This window comes from Panicum hallii, chromosome 5 (genome assembly GCF_002211085.1).
Source record: "Panicum hallii strain FIL2 chromosome 5, PHallii_v3.1, whole genome shotgun sequence".
NCBI classification, from domain to species: domain Eukaryota; kingdom Viridiplantae; phylum Streptophyta; class Magnoliopsida; order Poales; family Poaceae; genus Panicum; species Panicum hallii.
The window spans coordinates 22,282,927-22,305,396 of NC_038046.1; the positions used below are offsets into that span (position 1 = coordinate 22,282,927).

General features: G+C 48.9%; 1 pseudogene; it reads left to right on the top strand.

Moving 5' to 3' along the window:
* The first annotated feature begins 305 nt into the window (after positions 1–305).
* On the top strand, positions 306–22,171 carry LOC112892559 (annotated as a pseudogene).
* Positions 22,172–22,470: the final 299 nt, after the last annotated feature.

Consider the following 22,470-nt stretch of genomic DNA (forward strand, 5'->3'; position numbering starts at 1 on the left):
GCAACTTTTTTTCCTTTATATATGCATTGTTACTTCCACGGGGGCAGAGCCGTCCTACCATGCCATGTCAGCATGTACCTTTAATTCGCTCTTCGTTTTTATCACCTGCTCGAGGCACCATGTCACAGCATCTTCATAACAATCTCCCAGTTTACAATAACCCATGCCAAAACGTGGCCGTTCCATTCCATCATACCATCAACAACATGTATATATGCAACTCATAGTAGTAGTCACTCTCATCGGGACTACAGCACCGACCGGCCACTCGTCAGCAACAAGTGCTCATATTTGTTCGTTCCGCCATGGCCGCGCGGCACGCGTTGCCCCTCCTGCTCTTGGTGGTGGTGCTCGCCGCCGTGGTGGCCAGCGCGGCCACCGTCGCCTACGACGACCGCGCCGAGGTCATCGACGGCCAGCGCCGGATCATCTTGTCCGGGGCCATCCACTACCCCAGGAGCACGCCCGAGGTTATGGTCATCCACTACCCCAGTAGCAGCATTGACAGCACACTACTCTGATCACTGACATGCAGAACCACCTATTGCGTGCTCTTCTTGCAGTACAACTTTGGGGGCAGCTACGACATCGTCAAGGAGATCCAGAACGCCGGGATGCACGCCATTCTCCGCATCGGCCCCTACGTCTGCGCAGAATGGACCTACGGGTATATATGCTCTGCGAAGCAGAGAGCTAGATATATAGCAGGATACTTTCTTTTTCTCATTTTTGGATTATGCATATATATACCAGCTAGCTGGCATGTTGCTGCGGAGGCCTTCCTGCTTGGCTGCGTGACATCCCTGGCATGCAGTTCCGGTTGCACAACGAGCCCTTTGAGGTAACTCATCATCTAATAATAAATATATGTGACCTCTTTTGATCGATCACTTGATCTGCAGATACATACAAGTTGAATTTCATGTAGTAGTAGTAATGATCAATTTCATGGACAGCGCGAGATGGAGACCTTCAACCACGCTCATAGTCAACAGGATGAAGGACGCCGGCATGTTCGCCGGGCAGGGAGGCCCAATCATCCTCGCCCAGGTCTCTATGTACATGGGCGCATGTGCCCATTATTTCCTCTTTCACTTGTCATCTACTGGAGTACTACTAGTACCTATCTGATGTAATTAACTGATAATCGCAAGAGTATGTAACGATTCAGAACTCACGATCGGGATACTAACAAACTAATAAGATGCAGCAGATGTTAATGCCCGACTGTTCCTAGATCGAGAACGAGTACGGGGACATCGTGGCCAAGCTGAACAATGACCGGTCTGCGTCGCAATACATCGAGTGTGGTTTTTCCAAAGGTGCCGGCCCGGGCAGGTAAATTTGTAGCCGTTGATGGTGCGCCAAGTATCGTGCTGCGGGATGGGGTACTGAAGTTGGTCCCACCACCATCCGATCGTGGGTCCCAGTTGGTGAGCCCGTGGGCATTCTAGCCAGGTAAAACTTTAGGAACCAGGCACACCTCGAGGCAGTTTTTGCTTTGGATTCCAGTAGGCAGTAGCCAACACCCGTCTCCTCCCCCCTGCGCTAACCACAACCATCTCCTCCATTATGGGTACACCGGTTCTCTCTCACTCGCCCAAACTGGTCCATGGTGGCTGGGTACTGATGAGAGGTCAAGGCTCCAATCAATGGCGGGAAGCGGAGATAACCGGGATGCGGAGAGAAGGCGAACCACGCCGGGTAGCCCATCTCGCATCCAATGGTCAAGGTATGGATCTCAAAAATCTCTTTTTTGCATTACCCGATCTGTTTTGCTCTTTGGTTTAGTTCTTGGTATTGCGTGCTGAAGACGATGATGTCGTTTTAGATTCAAGAACTGGTGCAGTTTCGTACCCCATCGGCATGTCTTCTTTTTCAACTTTCAAAGCTGGGATCCAACTGGTAGTAGTTGAGAATCAGTTTTTGGCTGCAGCATTTTGATTGGTTTGAAGGTTTTGTCACTGATTCATTCTCTTTCGAATAAATGTTGGAAGTTTGGAGGTCGTCCTTCTCCAGTAAGTTTCCAAGATCTTTTGATGCGTGCGAGCAATGGAGTGCTGAACCCTTCGGTATGCAATGAGGCGTTGAATATTACAACTAGCAGTACTAGCAAAGATGATGCCTGCATTCAGCGGAAAGATGTGCAGATTCTCTCGATTCAATTTGTAGCAACTGAAATGTTGGAGTGACATTGGGTTGTGCGGCGGCTTGATAAATTCAGCTCAGCCTTGCTTAAAGGAATATTTGAGCAAAATATACCATGCTTTTCGGCATGTTTCAACTGAAAGATGTCGTACTTTTTTTCTTCTCTTGTGTACCATATGTGGTATTGTCTTCTGTCCCACAGATTTCTGTAACATGGAACAACTTGGAATTTTATTTTTTTCCCAAAATAGCTTCAAAAAATGGGGCCAGCCGGATTTCCATAGGACCACTGAAGACAATGCTTTCGCGGTGGCTACGTTCTTCCAAAAGCGCGGATCTGTCATGAACTACTACATGGTACAATATCTGTTTTCTTTACCATGCATAAACTGATCATGTTTCATTGTAATGGCATGATGAGTATTGTCATCGCCTCAATTCACATGATGAGTACCATGCATAAACATTAGGCAGCCCTCAATTCACATGATGAGTACCATGCATAAACATTAGGCAGCCGAAGTACGGCCACTTGAAGGACCACCACAACGTGCTCCAGGCCATGGAGAAAACCCGAGAATATCACTGTGCGTTTCATATCTCATCATGCAAATTATTTTCCATCTTTTTCCATTTCGGAACTGCAACCTTATAACCTTCAGGCGCAAGTCTATGGAAGTTTATCTTTTTGCTAGCATTCATTTTGCCTTGAATCGAGGCTGCCATGCTGTCAGCACTGTGCTTGTAATTCACGAATTCATTCCACCGCTCTCGTTGCTTCTTCCAGACTTTATCAAAATCTGGTGTGAGGCCCTTGTTGACAAAGTTTGCCACCAATTTTTTCTTGAAAGAGCCGAACTGAATTGCCATCTTCTTAGATGCCCATCCCTTTACTTTATCAGCTTTGCCTGGGGGAAAGTTGAAGTGCAACGACACCTCTTTCCATAACAAATCTTTCTCTGAATCTGGCACGATATCTTCAGGTCGATCAGAGACTTTATTTCTCTTCCAAAGCTTGTACTTTATGGGGACGTTCTCCCTAACAAGATATCCCAATTGATTTACAAAGGTCGTCTTAATTTGACCAGGGTCTAGTGGCTCGCCGGTTGCTTCGTTGATCTCCGTGATGGTCGTACATCCTACCATCTTCCTCTTGGAGCCACGTTTCCGTTTAGGCTTCGTCGATCCTGATGCCTGAAAGAATCGCAAATTTATCAAGCGGATTGCTAGCAACTAGTGGACGTCGCGGCAGGTATTGACAAAATGTTTATCCTGATGCCTGAAAGAATCACTAAACTTTCATACCTCATCTTCCTCGATATTTTCTTCTTCCTCCCCACTAATATCTTGCTCCTCATCGCCATGATAATGCAAGTTTAAAAATTGGCTGCCATCGTTCTCGTCCTCATGAAACTCTGGAGCTATGTGCCCAGTACTACCACAAATGAGCTCGTGCATTAACTCGTCTTGGTTGTCAGTAGGATCCATTTCCACTACCCGAAACAATAAAAAAACATTAAGTATTTTCTAGTACTAATAAAATGTATACGATGATGATGAAGAAAGCTATATAAGGACAGCTGGAACAATATCTTATGCTATTGTTGGAATGGAGAATCACATGGCTCTGAATCAAATAATTTAGGTACCTAAAACTTTGCATATGTATATGCCTTTTATTCGCTAAATTTGTTCTTAGTGATGTGCTTTGCATAGCCATTTATAAGAGGAACTACTATCTAATTTGCTAGAAATACAGATAAAACACCTATGGTTTTTGTCAGAACAGGTCTGAATGTTGTCCTTAGTTCCGAAATGCGGCAGCCAAGCAAATAACAAACAAAAATGCTATCTAAGATTGTCGTAGACAGGTAGATTGTCGTAGAGGACAAAGTGCTCACCGCGAATCCGTTTTTGCGATCGGAGGGCGAGGAGGAGGTCCGGAGGGAGGGGTCGATGGTGGGGGTCAGAGCTTCGGGCGGCGGCAGCAATGGCGCGAGGACGCTGAGCAGTGGCGCGAGGACCTCGAGGCGGTAGGGGCAGCCGGGCGGCCGGGCTGTGCGGAACGGGCCGCGCGCGAGGACGACAAGGTGCGCGGCGGCCGGAGCTTCGGGCGGCGGCAGCAATGGCGCGAGGACGCCGAGCAGTGGCGCGAGGACCTCGAGGCGGCAGGAGCAGCCGGGCGGCCGGGCTCCGCGGAACGGGCCACGCGCGAGGACGACGAGGTGCGCGGCGACCGGAGCTTCGGGCGGCGGCAGCAATGGCACGAGGACGCCGAGCAGTGGCGCGAGGACCTCGAGGCGGCAGGGGCAGCCGGGCGGCCAGGCTACGGGAAATGGGCTACGCGCGAGGACGACGAGGTGCGCGGCGGCCGGAGCTTCGGGCGGCGGCAGCAATGGCGCGAGGACGCCGAGCAGTGGTGCGAGGACCTCGAGTCGGCAAGGGCAGCCGGGCGGCCAGGCTCCGGGAAACGGGCCGCGCGCGAGGACGACGAGGTGCGCGGCGGCCGGAGCTTCGGGCGGCGGCAGCAATGGCGCGAGGACGCGGAGCAGTGGCACGAGGACCTCGAGGCGGCAGGGGCAGCCGGACGGCCGGGATGCGCGGAACGAGCCGCGCGCGAGGACGACGAGGTGCGCGGCGGCCGGAGCTTCGGGCGGCGGCAACAATGGCGCGAGGACGCGGAGCAGTGGCGCGAGGACCCCGAGGCGGCAGGGGCAGCCGTGCGGCCGGGCTGCGCGGAACGGGCCGCGCGCGAGGACGACGAGGTGCGCGGCGGCCGGAGCTTCGGCGGCAGCAGCAATGGCGCGAGGACGTCTGCCGCCGCGAGGACGTCTGGGCGTCGGGTAAGTTGGGGGCGACGTCGATCTGAATTGGGCGAAGGGGCTAATTTGTTGGGGGGATGGCTCGGTTAGTGATCTGACATTACCAGCCGGCACTAATGCGCCCACGTGACGTGAGATGGACAAGTTATATACCAGCCGGCACTAACGTGTACCATCCGCGCGGGAATTGGCCACGCCAGTTCCCATTTACACTAAATTTTTAATATTCATAAATTTATTCATAATAGGCTTAATAATTAGAATAATATAAAAAAAATTTATATCTTATTTTTAGCTACACAATAATTATAGTAATTATATGTACACAATAATAATAGTAATTGAAGTAAATTAACGAATATGCAACCATTATCAATTATGTGTAGCGTAAAGGGTTTATATGTGTATATGTTTCTGTTATTCATAATAAATCGAAAACATTTCATTTTGATCCATGCAAAATTCTTCAAAAAACTTTTCAATAGTAGCCTATACAATGATGTAATCAATTCGCATATTACTTGATTATTTGTTTGTAATTTAATGTTTCAATGCTTCTAGTAATGCAAAATTAGTGAATGTAAATAATATTTATACCATGCAAAAATATAATATTATTTGAAGATGATATTATGTCATAATTGGAGAAATAGTATCAAGAATTGAGATAAATACGATGCGGTGCGTTACATTACATCACTGATTGAGAGAATTCAATACATAATTTATATAAAACTACTACTCATTATCATTATCTACTGGAACATTGATAATCTTTCTTTTGATGAAAGTGCCTTGAGCGTGATCACAACGTAAGTAAGGTGTGTCCTCTTTGGATAAGAGGATGTTAGGGTCAACGTCAACTGAGAATGAAGGAAGGTCATCAATCTGGTCATAATCTTCCGAATTGTCCGAAATATCCTCAACTCCAACAACTTTTCTTTTTCCTAGAAGAACTATGTGCCGTTTCGGCTCATTTCCAGCCTTGTCTGCTTCAGGCGTCTTATCTGACTTCTTCTTCGGTTTGCTCGACATGTCCTTCACATAGAACACTTGTGTCACATCCTTGGCTAGAACAAATGGTTCATCTTTATATCCAATCTTTTTAAAGTCAACTATGGTCATCCCATACCGGTCCTTCGTTACGCCTCCTCCAGCCACCCATTCGCAATGAAATAAAGGGACAACTATGGATCCATATTCAAGTTCTCATATCTCCTCTATGACACCATAGTAGTTGTTCTTTTCTCCATTACTGTTTACTATACACATACGGACACCACTGTTTTGGTTGGTGCTTTTTTTGTCTTGAGCTCTCGTATAAAATGTATACCCATTGATTTCGTACCCTTGGTATTGCTGGACAGTGATTAATGGTCCCCTAGCCAGCCATTGAAGTTCTTGATCAACTGTGTTGTTGCCCAATAATTTTTGTCTAAACCAGCCGTCAAAAGTTTTTATATGTTGGCGTGTAATCTAAGCAAGATTCTTTTGTGGATTTTCAGACTGTATAATATTCATGTGCTCATCAATATATGGAGCCACCTTGGATGAATTCTAAAGAACCGTGAAGTTTGCTTGGCTGAATTCACTATAAGGGATGTTCACATTATTTTTTTTTCCTAGTGTGCCTTTTCCCTTTAGTCGCCCCTCATGGTGTGACACGGGGAGCCCAATCGGATTGAGATCAGGAAGATAGTCAACGCAAAACTCAATGACCTCCTCGGTTCCATAGCCCTTAGCAATGCATCCTTCTGGGCGAGAACGTTTATGCACGTACTTCTTCAATACTGCCATGAACCTCTCGAAAGGGAATATATTGTGTAGAAAAACAGGACCAGAATAGTTATTTCTGTCACAATATGAACTAGAAGGTGTGTCATAATATTGAAGAAGGAAGGTGGGAAGACCATCTCAAAGCTGACAAGACATTCGACAATGTCTTTATGCAGCTTTATTAGATTATTTGGATTAATTGCTTTCTGTGAAATTTCATTCATGAATGCACAAAGCTTTACAACTGCCAATATCACATTTTCCGGTAGAACACCCCTCAGTATAACCGGAAGTAATTGTGTCATCAGAACGTGGCAGTCATGGGAATTCAAGTTTTGGATTTTCTTCTCTTTCACATTTATTATGCCTTGTATATTTGAGGAGTACCCAGACGGGACCTTGATACTATTCAAGCAATCGAACATGCTTTCCTTCTCCTCTTTACTCAGATTATAACTGGCAGGTTTTAAATAGTGGCGTCCTTTGTCTCTCTTCTCGGGTTGTAAGCCTTGTCGTCCAGCTAGCATCCACATGTCGCGCCTTGCTTCCAATGTGTCTTTTGACTTACCATACACTCCCAAAAAGCCTAATAGGTTGACGCAAAGATTCTTCGACAGATGCATCACATCAATTGCGTTGCGAACCTGTAAGACTTGCCAATAAGGTAGGTTCCACAATATAGACTTCTTCTTCCACATTGGAACATGTCCCTGGTCATCCTTCGGAACAGGTTGGCTACCGGGACTGTGACAGTTTATGTGCTTGTAAGTTAGACATATATTTGTTAGTGTGAAATATGTGTTTGGTTGTATAAAGCGTGTGCGTGATATGTGAAGCTTTTGAAAATTTAAAGTGCAAATAAAAAGGGTATTTTTATAATTACAGAAAAACCTAGGGTTGTTTTTGTAAAATGTAATTGGACAGAAGGTAACTTCAAAATAAGAGAAGGGTGGTTTTGCAAATATATTTTTCTTAATCTACTCCCTGTAAAAATTATATATTTATCCAATAGTTGTATTTAAAATGTATGTGTTGAAGTGTATAAAAATTTTTGGGTAAAGTTGTAAAAATAAGGGTATTTATGTAATTTTATAAAAGAACAAGTCCTTTTATGCAAAATAGGTGATTTACAAAAGTAACTTTCCAAAATTACTAGAAATAAAAAGGTAATAATATAAGTAATCATGACTTACTTAGCAATTTGCGAATAGACCCAAGGTTATATATAATTTATACTAACAATGACAAAGATGTTAGAAAATTCAAATTTAGTCCAAGTCTTAAAATAAAACTTCATATTGTGAGTTTTGGAGTTCAAACCCTAAAACAAAGTTGTAGATCTTGAAAAAGTTGTACAACTTTCATTTTGGTCACATTTATGTTTGAGCCCTAGAACAGTAGTTAAATTTGTTTTTACCAAGAGGTCCCTGTAGATTTCTAAAATTACAAACCAGTCCTTGGGAAATCCCCTTTTTCTTCCTCCTCTGGCGTTGCTCTGTTTTTGCTCTGCAACCGCCGCTGTGCCGACCATCATCGCCACCTCCTGCTGCAAAGAAATTCACGTGTCCCCTCAGCAGGCAAGAGCAGCTCACGACAGCAGCCCATCCTCATCTCCTTTATCTGGCTCCCATCCTTATCCCCATTCCATTTTTTTCCTTCTCTCTCTCTCTATCTTCTCCTCCACGCGGATGCAGAGAGCGGGCGGTCCCACGCGGGGCGCTGCGCGGCCGGCGGCGCGGCTCGGCGCAGGCGCGCGCGAGCGCGCGCTGCTCGGGCGGCCGGCCGCGGGAGGAGCGGCGGCCCGGCGTGGGCGCAGACGCGCGGCCCAAGCGCGCGCGGGGGCGGCCCAGGAGGAGGAAGCGCGTGGAGCGCCAGGCGGCGCAGCTCCAGGCGGGCTCGGGCGGAGGGCGGCTGGCGCAGGCGGGCCGCAGGAGCCGGAGGCAAGCCGGCGGCTTGGGCAGGCGGGGGACGCGCAGCTGGCGGGCCTAGGTGCGGGCGAGCGCAGGCGGAAGCGCGCGCGGGAGCCGGAGGCACGCGGCTGGAGGCGGGCCCAGGCGACGCACGCTGGGCGTTGGGGCGAGCGGTGGCGGCAGCGGCCGGACGCGGCCAGGCGCGAGCGGCAGCGGCCGAGCCAGGGCGGCGCGCGGTAGGCAGATGCGGAGAGCGCAGAGTGGGGAGGTGCGGTGCAGGCAAGGCCAGCCCAAGCAGACGCGCGGTCCAGGCACGCAGGCGACGGCAGCAGCGGCGCGTACCGCGGGCGGCTCGGCGCGTTGACGCGCGGGAGCAGGTGATGCGCGGCAGCGGGCGTGCGGAGGCGCTGGCTCAGCGCAGTTGTTCGGGCGACGCGCGCGTAGCGCGGACGAGCGTGCGGAGCGCGCGGTACGGCCACGGTTAGGCACGGGGTGGCTCGGTTTGGGTGCTCACAGGCGCGACGCAGGAGCGGATCCGGCGGTGCGGGCCACGGCGTGCGAGTAGGCGCGGCCAAGGGCGCGCGGCTCGGCTGATGGCGAGTGAAGCTGAAGTGGGTGCAGCTGGTGATGCGGCCGCGCGGATGGAGCGTGCAGGTGGAGTTTTGGCGCGGCAGTTTGGCGTAGACTAGTACGAGAACACTAAGGCCCCATGTGTGAAGTATCTGGTGGTGGAGTGGCGCAAGCGCGTGGAGGCGTGGCAGCGCGCGGTGTTGGTAGCGCGGAGATGCACAGATGGAACTGAAGCGTGGCGGCTCGAGACAGACCCACGCGGAGGGCAGCGAGACCGCGCACGGCGGTAGCTTAGCGAGGACGGCCGCGAAGGGACCTGCGACGCGACAAGGCCGAGGCGAGTGCAGGCTCGGCAACAGGAGGAAGAGGAGCAGCAGCATAATGACGACGACGACCCCACATCCGGCGACCCCGTCATGTCCCTCGCCACAACTGCAATGAGCTGCAGCGGATGGAACTCGCCATTACCGCCGGTGAGAAACTGAGGGCCTCTCTGTGAAATTCTTTTATTATTTTATGTGTGCAAAGCAACTAACTTATAAAATCCGTAGGAAATGATATAAAAATCGTAAAATGTCAAATGAAGATGTTATGGAATCCTTATGAGTAGATCTATGCAGTATGTGTATAATTTTGTATGTGTTAGTCGAAAAATCTTGCTTTAGACTTTTGCCTATACTTGTTAGGGTTAAATTCGTATCTGTAGTTGTACTGCTCCAATTGCAATGAATTACAATTCAGTTATATAATCTTTTCAAGTTGTTGAAGAACAACATCCTTGGTAGGTTAGACATCTAGGTATGAATTTCTGAAGTTACCTGTCAGGTTTTGCTCATGTGCTGTGTAGTCCTTAATGTTTGTGATGTTTGGTTAACCTTCATTCATATAGATGCTCATGCCTTTGCCGTGGATTTGATCAATAGTTGGATAGGTATATCCAATAGAGAATGTAGTTGTCAGCTAAGCACAGCCAGTACAGCATAGGGAATCGGCTACTTGTGCCGATTCACAAATCTAATGCATGCGCATATATTAGCTCGGTCGATGTTCACACTATCGACTAGTTTACCAATGCACAATCAAATAGTTACATACCCTGATTGGCTAACATGCTGATGTTCACAGCTCGACTAGTTTGCTAAAAACACAAATCGGCTATGTCGATGCGCACAGAGATCAACTAGCCATCCGATTTAGATAACGTATCGGCTGCACATAGTCGATGCACACACGATCTTAGAGTTCTGTTACCCTTTGATCTAAGCCGATTCCAGTTGTTTACCATAACGGTCAATTATGGCCGGTCAATCCTTAGTTTTCCCATCCTTATCCACACACTGTTATCAGCCGATTTATCGACTGAGAGATCGGCTATATGCTTACCGGTTACATACCCTCAACCACATCCTCCTTAGTCTAACTCCGCACTTATGGTCTCACCAATCTAGTTTAATATTAGTGTTCTGTTACACTTAATTCTTGAAATAAGTCTAACTTAGATAATCCCATCGGCTGTACGGCACTCAATTGTTGTATTGACATAATCCAGCCGATGCAACCACATCTAGTTACCTAAGATAACACTTAAGCACATCGTAGTTAGGCACAGCCAGTGCAGAGTAGGACAATCAGCTACACAGCTGATATGCCCCAGTAGATATAAGAGAACGTTAAGGATGAAAACCGGCTACACAGCTGATTCACCAATCGGCTGAATACGCTGAGACACAGGCCGTACGGATACATAGTTCGACTAGTCTATTAATACACCATCGGCTAGTTACTCACATTAGTCAACTAGCTATGCCGATACATCACTCGACTAATTCTACCGATGTATGAATCGGCGAATGTGCCGATATACTAAATCGGCTAGAAGGTCAAATCACCGATCGACTAGTTTTACTAAAGCATGAATTCGCTATGCTGATACGCACGCGATCAGTTAAGTACGCCGATGCTCACACAGATTAGCTAGGCAACAGCCGCTTTAGGAAACATCCCTCTACTAAAGTGATCGATGTTTTCATCGATCAATTAGAAAACCAGTGCACCTGTCAATCGGCTACCCAGACCAAAGTACACAACCCTAGATCAATAAGATTGTACAGTAGACACGCCTCTATTAGACACGACCAAAGCTCATCAGTCAGCTAAACCTGATTCATCCTCATCGGTTAAGGCCAAGACCTATACACCAACCAATTAGATAACCAAACATACTACCTAATGAAGTTAGTATAAATGTTTAGGGTAACCCACCCTGTTGCTTAACGTAACTAGTTAGTTTGGTTGATACCCAATAAATGACTGCCCAGTACAGGGTAGTTAGGTTGTTTGTCGAAATGTAATGTTCTTTTATTTGGATTGCAACTTTATTGTGAATTGAAATGAAAGTGTATGCATTCATTGAACTCCATCTTGCATATCATATAGACTCGACCACTCTCGCCGAAGGAGATTACCAGCTAATCCCGGAACCAGAAGGAAGTTATTCTGAAGACCCCGGGAACTTCATCGCGGAATTATCTGAAGCCCTGAACCAAAATTCAGAAGATCTTAACTTTACTGACTTCAGCCCCACCAATAAAGGCAAGCCCCGGACATAACCCTTACTTTATTACACTGCAACCTATATTATTTATATCTATCTGTATGCATTAGGTTCTTAGGAGTTGTTTGGAAACTTTAGTTGCATAATTCCAGGAACCTATGTGTTGAACACTAGAACTTGAGTTTGACTAGCTGCTATGCTGATAGGACCGGTAGAAGTCGAGTGATTTCCTGTCACTCGCGCGATATAGGAGTTGTAATGTTTACATTCCTGTTATCACTATAAGGATGACGGACGGGAGTTGTGAGGTATCATGGTTGAGATGATACCCCGTCTGTGTTGTGGAATTTGATAAGGTCGCAGTGTGTGGTAGCGGTGGCTAAGCGTTTGAAAGTACTAGCCACATGCCGTGAATATGGTAAGCGGTAAGCCTAGTAACCGATCGGCCCGAGAAGTGGACATACCCCCCACCACATGTATTTGCTTCTTTTGGTTACTTTGTTCGACGTGTAGGCATACGTGTTGCTGGGCAACCAGGAGTACGGGTTTTGTAGTCGCGCTACAGACGTACGTCCTGCACTTTGGATGTGCGTATGACCTGCAGTCGCTTGTGGTGGCACTGATCCACGAGTCGGAATGAAAGGCAAACGGTTGCTTCGGAACAACCCTGTGGTGTTCCAAGCGTGTGTGTTAGGTTTACCTTGCAAGGTTGAATCTCGATTCAGGAATCGTCCGCCTCTCACGATGTATGAGACTGCTTATTCCCTTTACCACATAGAGTAACAAGAGCAACTTTATGATTATCAAAGATGATATTTGATTAAAGATTCTACCATGTTTGATTAGTTATAGGTGCTTACCTAGAATGGTTAATCCACTAGAATCTGAAAGCTAAAAGTTGAAAGTAAGGATCTACTCTTTGTTGCTTTTCAGCTGAAAACTCTACCCAAAGCTAAAAGCCTTCATAAGTCTAGTTACATGGCTAAGTATACCATGGGACGGGTAAGCCTTGCTGAGTATTAGTATACTCAGCCTTGCTAGTTGAATGTTTTTCAGGTGATATCTATGAAGACCCTACTCTTTCCTTGCCTTGGCCCTGTGCTCTTCCAGATGATTGGTCCGTGGAATGGGATCCGTCCCCGGCCAGCACTGGTGATATCGAGTAATGTCGTGCCCGGGCTTAGCATGACATCCGTCTTGTCGACGTGCTGTAGATCATCGTGTATATTTTTCCGCTGCTAAAAATCATAGCTTAAACAGTTGTATTGTTTTCTCTAAGTTTGAAACTTTGTACTACTTTTATAAACTCTTGTAATGTAATTCCCTGTTATGTAAAATGTGATGGTGATTGTATCTCTGGACTCACCTTCGTGTGAGGTAACCTTATTTGATCCTGTGTATCGGTGGTTTATCGGGACGTTACCCGACAGGCCAAGGGATTATACCGTTTGAAGCACGTTGGAGCCCTCGGAAGTGGACTCGCGTACTTGAGCCGGTATAATTCAGGTTGGTTCTGCCACAGGGACCCTTTCCAAATACTACCTTCACATCCTTGATCATCGAGAACACACGCTTTCCATTAAGGAACAGAGGCTTACGACGAGTTTTGGGCTCTCCTTTGAAATGCTTCCCTTCGGTTCTTAGGGGGGGATCGGTAGGAAGGAATCAGCGATGGCCCATGTATACGCACTTCTTACAGTGTTTCAAATAAATGCTATCGGTTTCATCATAACAGTGGGTGCAGGCCATGTATCCCATGTTCGACTGTCCCGAAAGTTTTGCAAGTGCAGGCCAATCATTGATGCATACAAAAAGCAAAGCTCGGAGGTTGAAAGACTCCTGTTTATACTCATCCCACACATGTACACCTTCTTCTTTCCAGAGCAGTAAGAGATCATCCATCAAGGGTTGCAGGAACACATCAATATCGTTGCCAGGTTCTTTTGGTCCTTCTATAAGCACCGGCATCATGATGAACTTACGCTTCAGGCATAACCAAGGAGGAAGGTTGAACATACATAGGGTCACGGGCCATGTACTATGAGCACTGCCAAACTCACCGTACGGATTCATTCCATCCGCACTTAGAGCAAACCTTATATTCCTTGGGTCGTTGTCAAATTGAGGATACTCTCGGTTAAGGTTTCTCCACTGGGACCCATCTGCTGGGTGTCTGATCATGTGATCCTCCTTACGGTCTTCTTTGTGCCACTGTATCAACTTAGCGTTGTCCTTGTTTTTGAAAAAGCGCTTCAGACGTGGTATTATAGGGAAGTACCACACTAACTTTGCGGGAACTCTCTTCTTTACTGGCTCCCCATCAACATCACCTGGATCATCTCGCCTGATCTTATACCGCAATGCGCTACAAACAGGACAAGCTTCCAAGTTCTCGTATTCGCCGCGATACAGGATGCAGTCGTTAAGACATGCGTGAATCTTTTGCACGTCCAATCCAAGAGGGCAAACCATCTTTTTAGCTTCGTATGTTGTTGACGGCAGTTCATTACCCTCAGGAAGCATGTTCTTTACAATCTTTAGTAGCTCACCAAATCCCTTATCGGTGACACCATTAGTTGCCTTCCATTTCAGCATCTCTAGCGTGGTACCCAACTTCTTCTGCTCCGGTTTGCAACTAGGAAACAACGGCCTTTTGTGATCCTCCAACATCTTCTCAAACTTTAATGCCTCCTTCACAGTGTCACTGTCTTTCTGTGCATCAAGCAACGCCTGACCTAGCTCGTCAGGTGGCTCCTCTTGTGCAACATTTGCTTCACCCTTGTCCATTGGTTCATCTTGAAAGCCACCTGCTTCATGAACCCATGCCCAATCTGGAAGATTGTTATCACCATCGTCATCTTCTTCATTATCTTCCATCATAACTCCAACTTCGCCGTGCTTAGTCCAAAGGTTATAGTTACTCATGAAACCATTCAAAGCCAGGTGATTCCATAGAGTTTCTCTTTTTCGGAATTCCTTTTTATTTTCGCAAACACTGCATGGACAACACATTAAACCCTTTGGCGACCTATTTGCCATTGCCGCCTTGAGAAAAGAATCTAAACCCTGAATCCACGCCGAGGTGCTCCGGCTTCCGTGCATCCATTGCCAGTCCATCTGTACAAATTAAAAAAAAAAATCATGCTCATTATCCCTAAAAACAGGTTACTATGAAGTAATTCAAAAAAAATGTAAATGTGTCATAGGCCACCTATCTAGTAAATTTAAACTAAATAGCAAAATAAATTGGCACAATAACATATACACATGTCACCATGAAATAATTCAAAAAAATCATTCTAAATGTGTGATGGTCAAACTATATAGTAATCAATCTCTAAAAAGCAACTAATCAATTCTACCTTGCTCAAATTAATGAACAAATTAATGAATCATGCTCATTGTCCCTCATCCTTAAAATCCCTAAAATTTTGCATAATAACATATACACATGTCCCCGTGAAATAATTCAAAAAATTACTCTAAATGTGTCATAGTCAAACTATCTAGAAAACCTTCTCTAAAAAGTAACAAATCGATTCTATTTTGCTCAAATTAATGAACAAATCGAAAAATTATGCTCATTTTTCCTCAACCTTAAAATCACTATTTTCTTTATCTAGAAAGCATGAAACAAAGAATAAACACCGTGAAAGAAGAGTGGAAGAAGCTACTAATCTTTGGTGCACTTGGATGGGTGAAATCCTCACAAATTTGGGGAAAAATGGGCAGCACCTCCCCTATAACACGCCATGAGAGAGAGGAAGAGCTCGGTTAAAGGAAATGGAGGGCTCGGGAAGAAGGACTGCCAAATGAAATGGAGGGCTGGGGATGTAGTGGCCGGTATATACGGGGCAAGTTAGTGCCGGCTAGTGGCTTTAGCCGGCACTAACTGTGTACGTTTAGTGCCGGCTAGAGCAAACAGCCGGCACTAACTTGTAATTGACCAAGTTAGTGCCGGCTAGATATGCCGACCGGCACTAACGTGCGTTTTGACCGTTGTGGCAGCCGTCTGACTGTTGGGGGATGGCACGTTAGTGCCGGCTGGGATTTCTAGCCGGCACTAACGTGCCCGCCTTGCACTGTTCAGGCACGTTAGTGCCGGCTCGTTTTTGACCGGCACTAACGTGCTGGTACCAATATGACATTCTCCGGCAGTGAGAGAAGGCGAACCACGCCGGGTAGCCCATCTCGCATCCAATGGTCAAGGTATGGATCTCAAAAATCTCTTTTTTGCATTACCCGATCTGTTTTGCTCTTTGGTTTAGTTCTTGGTATTGCGTGCTGAAGACGATGATGTCGTTTTAGATTCAAGAACTGGTTCAGTTTCGTACCCCATCGGCCTGTCTTCTTTTTCAACTTTCAAAGCTGGGATCCAACTGGTAGTAGTTGAGAATCAGTTTTTGGCTGCAGCATTTTGATTGGTTTGAAGGTTTTGTCACTGATTCATTCTCTTTCGAATAAATGTTGGAAGTTTGGAGGTCGTCCTTCTCCAGTAAGTTTCCAAGATCTTTTGATGCGTGCGAGCAATGGAGTGCTGAACCCTTCGGTATGCAATGAGGCGTTGAATATTACAACTAGCAGTACTAGCAAAGATGATGCCTGCATTCAGCGGAAAGATGTGCAGATTCTCTCGATTCAATTTGTAGTAACTGAAATGTTGGAGTGACATTGGGTTGTGCGGCGGCTTGATAAATTCAGCTCAGCCTTGCTTAAAGGAATATTTGAGCAAAATATACCATGCTTTTCGGCATGTTTCAACTGAAAGATGTCGTACTTTTTTTCTTCTCTTGTGTACCATATGTGGTATTGTCTTCTGTCCCACAGATTTCTGTAACATGGAACAACTTGGAATTTTATTTTTTTCCCAAAATAGCTTCAAAAAATGGGGCCAGCCGGATTTCCATAGGACCACTGAAGACAATGCTTTCGCGGTGGCTACGTTCTTCCAAAAGCGCGGATCTGTCATGAACTACTACATGGTACAATATCTGTTTTCTTTACCATGCATAAACTGATCATGTTTCATTGTAATGGCATGATGAGTATTGTCATCGCCTCAATTCACATGATGAGTACCATGCATAAACATTAGGCAGCCGAAGTACGGCCACTTGAAGGACCACCACAACGTGCTCCAGTCCATGGAGAAAACCCTTGTCCATGGCGGGTACAGTGACTCTAGCTACGGCGAGAATATCACTGTGCGTTTCATATCTCATCATGCAAAGTCTTCTCCTGCTAAGCGACAACCAGCACTTGAGCTCTTCTTCGTCCACAGCATGCGTTGCGTAATGGCGGGAACCAACAACAAATAATGCAGGTCACCAAGTTCACCTATGGTGATTCCTCGGCCTGCTCATCAGCAACGAGTTGCACGACAGGGATGTCAGCGTGACCCTTGGCGGAACAGGAACTCACCTCGTGCCGGCATGGTCCGTCAGCATCTTGCCGGACTGCAAGACCGTTGCCTTCAACACTGCCAAGGTATGTTTCGATTGCTGGCGACGATGTGCTCTCGGTTCAGATTATGCAGTCAACCAGCCGTTCGTTGTCAGTTGCTCATGTATTTTTTTTCCACTGTCAATGATTGTGCCATTATAGGTCAAAACGCAGACGTCGGTGATGGTGATGAGGCCGAAGCCGGACACGGTAGAGGACGAGCCGGAAGCCCTGAACTGGTCGTGGATGCCTGAGAACCTGAGGCCCTTCATGACCGACGACCGTGGCAGCTTCAGGAAGAACCAGCTCTTGGAGCACATCACGATATCCAGTGATCAAAGCGACTACTTGTGGTACAGGACAAGGTAATGGGGAGTAGCTTTCCTTTCCTAAATTGAAAATGCTCCATATTAATTTTCACTCAACATACTGATGCAATAAATAAAACTGCGAAATGTTTGATAGCAGCTTTGAGCACAAGGGCGAGGGAAGTTACACTCTGTATGTGAACACAACGGGGCATGAGCTCTACGTTCTTGTCAACGGGAATCTCGTCGGTCAGTGCTCTGCTCCTGTGAAACTCTATTTTGCTTCACTTTTGAGCTGCCATCGATCTGATCATGCCGATGTTCGTCTGCAAACAATACTGTACTGTGTGGCAGGGCAAAAGCACTCGACTTATACAGAATTCGACCTACAGCTCGAGTCTCCGGCGGAGCTCCACTCCGGGAAGAACTACATCTCTCTCCTGAGCGGCACCGTTGGCCTCAAGGTTGGCAACTCATCACATCTGAGTTTTTCCGATCATGTATGGATGTATGATGATAGTAGGTTACACGTTTTCCTTTGTGAAAGAGCTACGGAGCTTTGTTCGAGATCGAGCCGGCTGGCTGTAACATCCCAGGTTTGCAGAGTTTAAATAGCAAAAATCATGAATTTCAAAAACTTTTTGCGAATTATCTTGGGTTGACATTGTTGTTGGATTTTACTTGATTGGATTTTCAAATTTGCTGCTTCAACTGTGTGGGATTTCAATTTGAATAGGCCAATCAAATTCAAATCCAAAATCTATTCTCTAAATGCACCATGGGCCACCAGCTAGCACCGGCCCACCTCCCTTTTTCCTTTCTCCCCGCGGAACTCGGCCCACGAGCACGCGGCCCAGCCCAGCTCTCATCTTCTTTCTTTCCTTCGCGCAGCGCAGCCCGCAGGCCACGGCCCGACCCATCGACCGGCTGCACCCGCGCGACCCCTCACCTTCCTTCCTAGGGCAGCTGACGAGTGGGACCCACTCGCCAGCTTTCCCCTTCCTCCCGCAGACGCCCGCAACCCCGGCCTCCGCTCGCTCCCCTCCGCCGCGTCGCCCCACTCCACGACAGGAGGCCGTAACCGCCGCGCCCCTCCTATTCCCTTTTCCCTTCCGCCGCGGCCCCGCTCGCTCGCGTCACCGCCAGCCCGCGCGCCGCCCCGCTCCGCGACGACCTGGCGTAACCGCCCGCGCGCCCTCCCTTTTTCCCGCGCCCCGGCCACCCGCGCCGCAAACCCTAACCCCGCATCACAGCCGCCGGATGCGCACCGCGTGGCCGTGGCACGGACGCCGGGCATCGCCACCCTCGGCGGCCGGGCTCGCGCCACAAGCCCTAGGGCCGCCCCATAAGAACCCCCGCAGCCGCCACCCGAAACCCTAGCCACCCGTGCCCCCTTTTCCGTTCCACCGCCGCCGCACCAGAAGAAGAGGGAGGAGAGGAGGAGGAGCAGGAGCGCCGCGAGGAGGAGGACGCCGCCGCCGCCGGAGCATCTTCACCAGGCTGGCGCCCCGTACGACGACCTCGACGCCGCCGCTCACCCTACACGGCACCGACCCACCTGCTTCAACCCGCCACCTCTTCAGGTCTCCCGCCAGCGAGCCCTAGGTGAGCACCGCCGCCACCCTCTCCCTTCTTTTCCCCCTGCTACCGGCATCACCGATGAGCCCTCCATAGCCCGGCCGTAGGACCCCCTTTCGCCTCCGGCCGCCGTGCCGCCTTTTCGTGCAGGGACCCGTCGCGCCGCCGTCTTCCCCGCAGCCGCCGTCGCCTCTCTGCCGCCGCTTCGTGCCGCGGGCCTAGGATGCTGGTGCCCCGCGCACGGCACGGCCACGCCGTGGCCCTAGGAAGCCAGGACCCGCGCGCGTGCGTGTGCCGCGAGACCCGGCCACGCCCCAGCTGAACCGTGCCCCACACCATGCCCCGCCACGGCCTCGCCGTGCGCGGCGACCCTACGACACGGCCGCGATGTCGCGTTCGCGTCGCGGCCAACCCTTTGGGGTTTTTCCCCGAGCACCTCGCGTGCATCTGTTCGCATGCACCCATGGCACCCACACACACATGCCCGCAAACCCCGCGTGCCGCACAGGATCTAGGCGATGCCGCACCAAATCCCACCGAGGCCGACACGTGAGACCGCCCAGTCAGCAGGAAGGAGAGAAGAAGGAAGGAGGCTGCCAGCCCATCGCGGCCCAAGGAGCAACAAGGCCCGAAGACGTGCCATCCGCGTCAACTCGAAGCCCAAGCCGGCCTGTAGGCCTAGCCGACCCACGAACTCAGCCAGCCCAAGCACCGAGCCGGCCAACTGAGCCGTAAGCCGAGCTGACCCATGAAGCCTAAGCCGAGCCTAGTTGGGCCTCGAGCTGGCCCATCACCTCTTTTGGCAAAAACCGAGCCGACGCCTTTTTCCTTTTCTTTTCTTTTCTTTCCCGACCTGACACCGCGAGCCCCACCCGTCAGCCTCGGGGTGAGGCTGACCAGTGGGACCCGTTGACCCCTTGACCGTTGACCGGTCAGCGTTGACGTCAGCAGGGCCCACTGCTGACATCAGCAGACCCTGACCCACTGGTGACGTCATGCTAACGTTAGCATGCCACGTGGCACGCTCTGGTGCTGCCACATGTCACTGCTGATTGTTTTTTTTCCAAAATCCTTTTATTAATTTCAGAAATAGGTTTATCCTTATAAAATTCATAATAAATCGATCGGACCTTCGAAAATTATGAAACCAGTTCCATAATTCCTCTAAAATCATAAACCACCCGTTAGAGTAGGTTTTGTGGTGATTTGGATCTTATTTAAAGATTTTTGTGCATTTTTGCACTTCGGTCCCTACTCTTACCCGTATTTACGAATAGGACCCAACTACGAGGAGTTAACCGACGGCCAGGACTACCCGGAGGCGACCTCTTGTGGGAGGATGCGCCCAAGACCCGGGAAAGCCGGATGGTGCCGTGGCTCCTAGTTCCGTTTCCTTAGACCGGTGTTTCGTCTATTAGTCGGCTGATCTCCGGCTAGTGTCGATTCGAGTGGGTCCAGGTGTACAATCCCTGCAGGGTGTAAACTATACGTATAGCTGTGTTCTCGGTCATGGACATCGCTACTCCTCTGTTGCTCTTATTAGTTAGTGTTACTCATGACTTCTACCTCCATCTAGAATGACTTCCTGCCAGGGGGCAGTTGAGATGCGAGGAGAGAGAGAGTTCTCGCATCGACTTGGTGGTTTGGAAGGTGTGTGTTGACCGGGAGTCCGGAGTGCCAGAAGGGCCCGAGTCGAGAATGGAAGAATATGTGTATACTTATATATATATTGTATGCATAGGAAACCCCAGCTTTACTTCTTGAACCTTATTATATCCATAGTATAGACCACAATAAAATCTGGTACGATGCAGGATCCGATCCGGAGTTCGACCCCAACGATGACGGTTGATACGATTGAAGCTCGTGCTACGCTCGAGTCGTCTGTGAAGAAGAGTCCAGAAGATGAAGTACGGCCCGAAGACTAGTTACCGCTTTACGATTTCTGTCTAAACCGCTCTAGCCGAGAGGCTTTTAATAAATTCCGTACTACAAATTCTATGGATTTATATAATAATTAAACTCATATTTGATCTTAATCTAAGTATGACTATGATATTATGTCTGGAATAAGTTCTGTATGCGATAGCACTTGATCCAGCGACTATCACAATGATACAGAGAGTCGGATTCCTCAATTTGAGAACCCGGTTCGTTTCACTGGCATCGTTGGAGGACCAGTTAAGCTTGTCGGCACAAACGGCACCGCCATTGATCTCACCAATAGTTACTGGTGCTACGAGGTGCAGTCGTTAAATCCCTAGATCATTGAAATTTTTCGGCAAAGGAGACTCCGATTTTGTGTAAGCAATCATATTTATCGTCTTGTTTTTCCAGACTGGCTTGGACCGTGAGCACCGGCAAATCCATCTTGACAAGCTGGACAACAAGTGGCGCAGCAACAACGGCAGCATCGTCCCTGTGAACAGGCCATTCACGTGGTACAAGACCACCTTCGCCGCTCCGGCCGGCGAGGGGGCCATGGTGGTTGACCTGCTGGGCCTAAACAAGGGCGCGGCGTGGGTGACCGGCAACAGCCTGGGCCGGTACTGGCCGTCGTACACCGCGGCGGAGTTGGGCGGCTGCCATGTGTGCGACTACCGCCGCAAGTTCAACGCGGATGGCGACGAATCCGACTTGCAGTGCCTGACGGGGTGCGGCGAGCCGTCGCAGCGGTTCTACCACGTCCCGCGCTCCTTCCTCCGCGCCGGCGAGCCCAACACGCTGATCCTCTTCGAGGAGGCCGGCGGAGACCCGACGCGCGCCGCGTTCCGCACCGTGGCCGTGGGCCCCGTCTGCGTGGCCAGCGCCGAGGTGGGCGACGGCGTGACGCTGTCGTGCGGCGGGCACGGGAGCGTGGTCACCAGCGTGGACGTGGCCATCCTCGGCGTGAATAGGGGCAACTGCGGCGCCTACGAGGGCAGGTGCGAGTCGCAGGCCACGCTGCAGGCGTTCACGGCGGCGTGCGTCGGCAAGGAGTCGTGCACGGTGAAGCACAAGGGCGCGTTCGCCGGCGCCGGGTGCGAGTCCGGCGTGCTCATCGTGCAGGCCACCTGCTCGTAGCGAACAACTACTGGGCAGTCATAAGAGTCAAGAGCGGCGGTTGGCTGAAGTTTATCTAGCTAGTAGTTTATTAGCATCAGCTCACCTTTAATGAATAAGGTGAAGCTTAGTTTAATTACGAGTAGGTGTTAGTTACGTTGTGCTGTGCTTGGTTTGGACTCTGATAGTCTCTCGAAGTGTGGTTGATGGAATGTATTGCCAATGTGTCCATCCATCCATTTGAATTGCAATTGATGGATAATAAAAGGTACTCCTAGCTCCTAGGTGATCCGAGATAGAAGAAAGTTGTGCCAATGGTC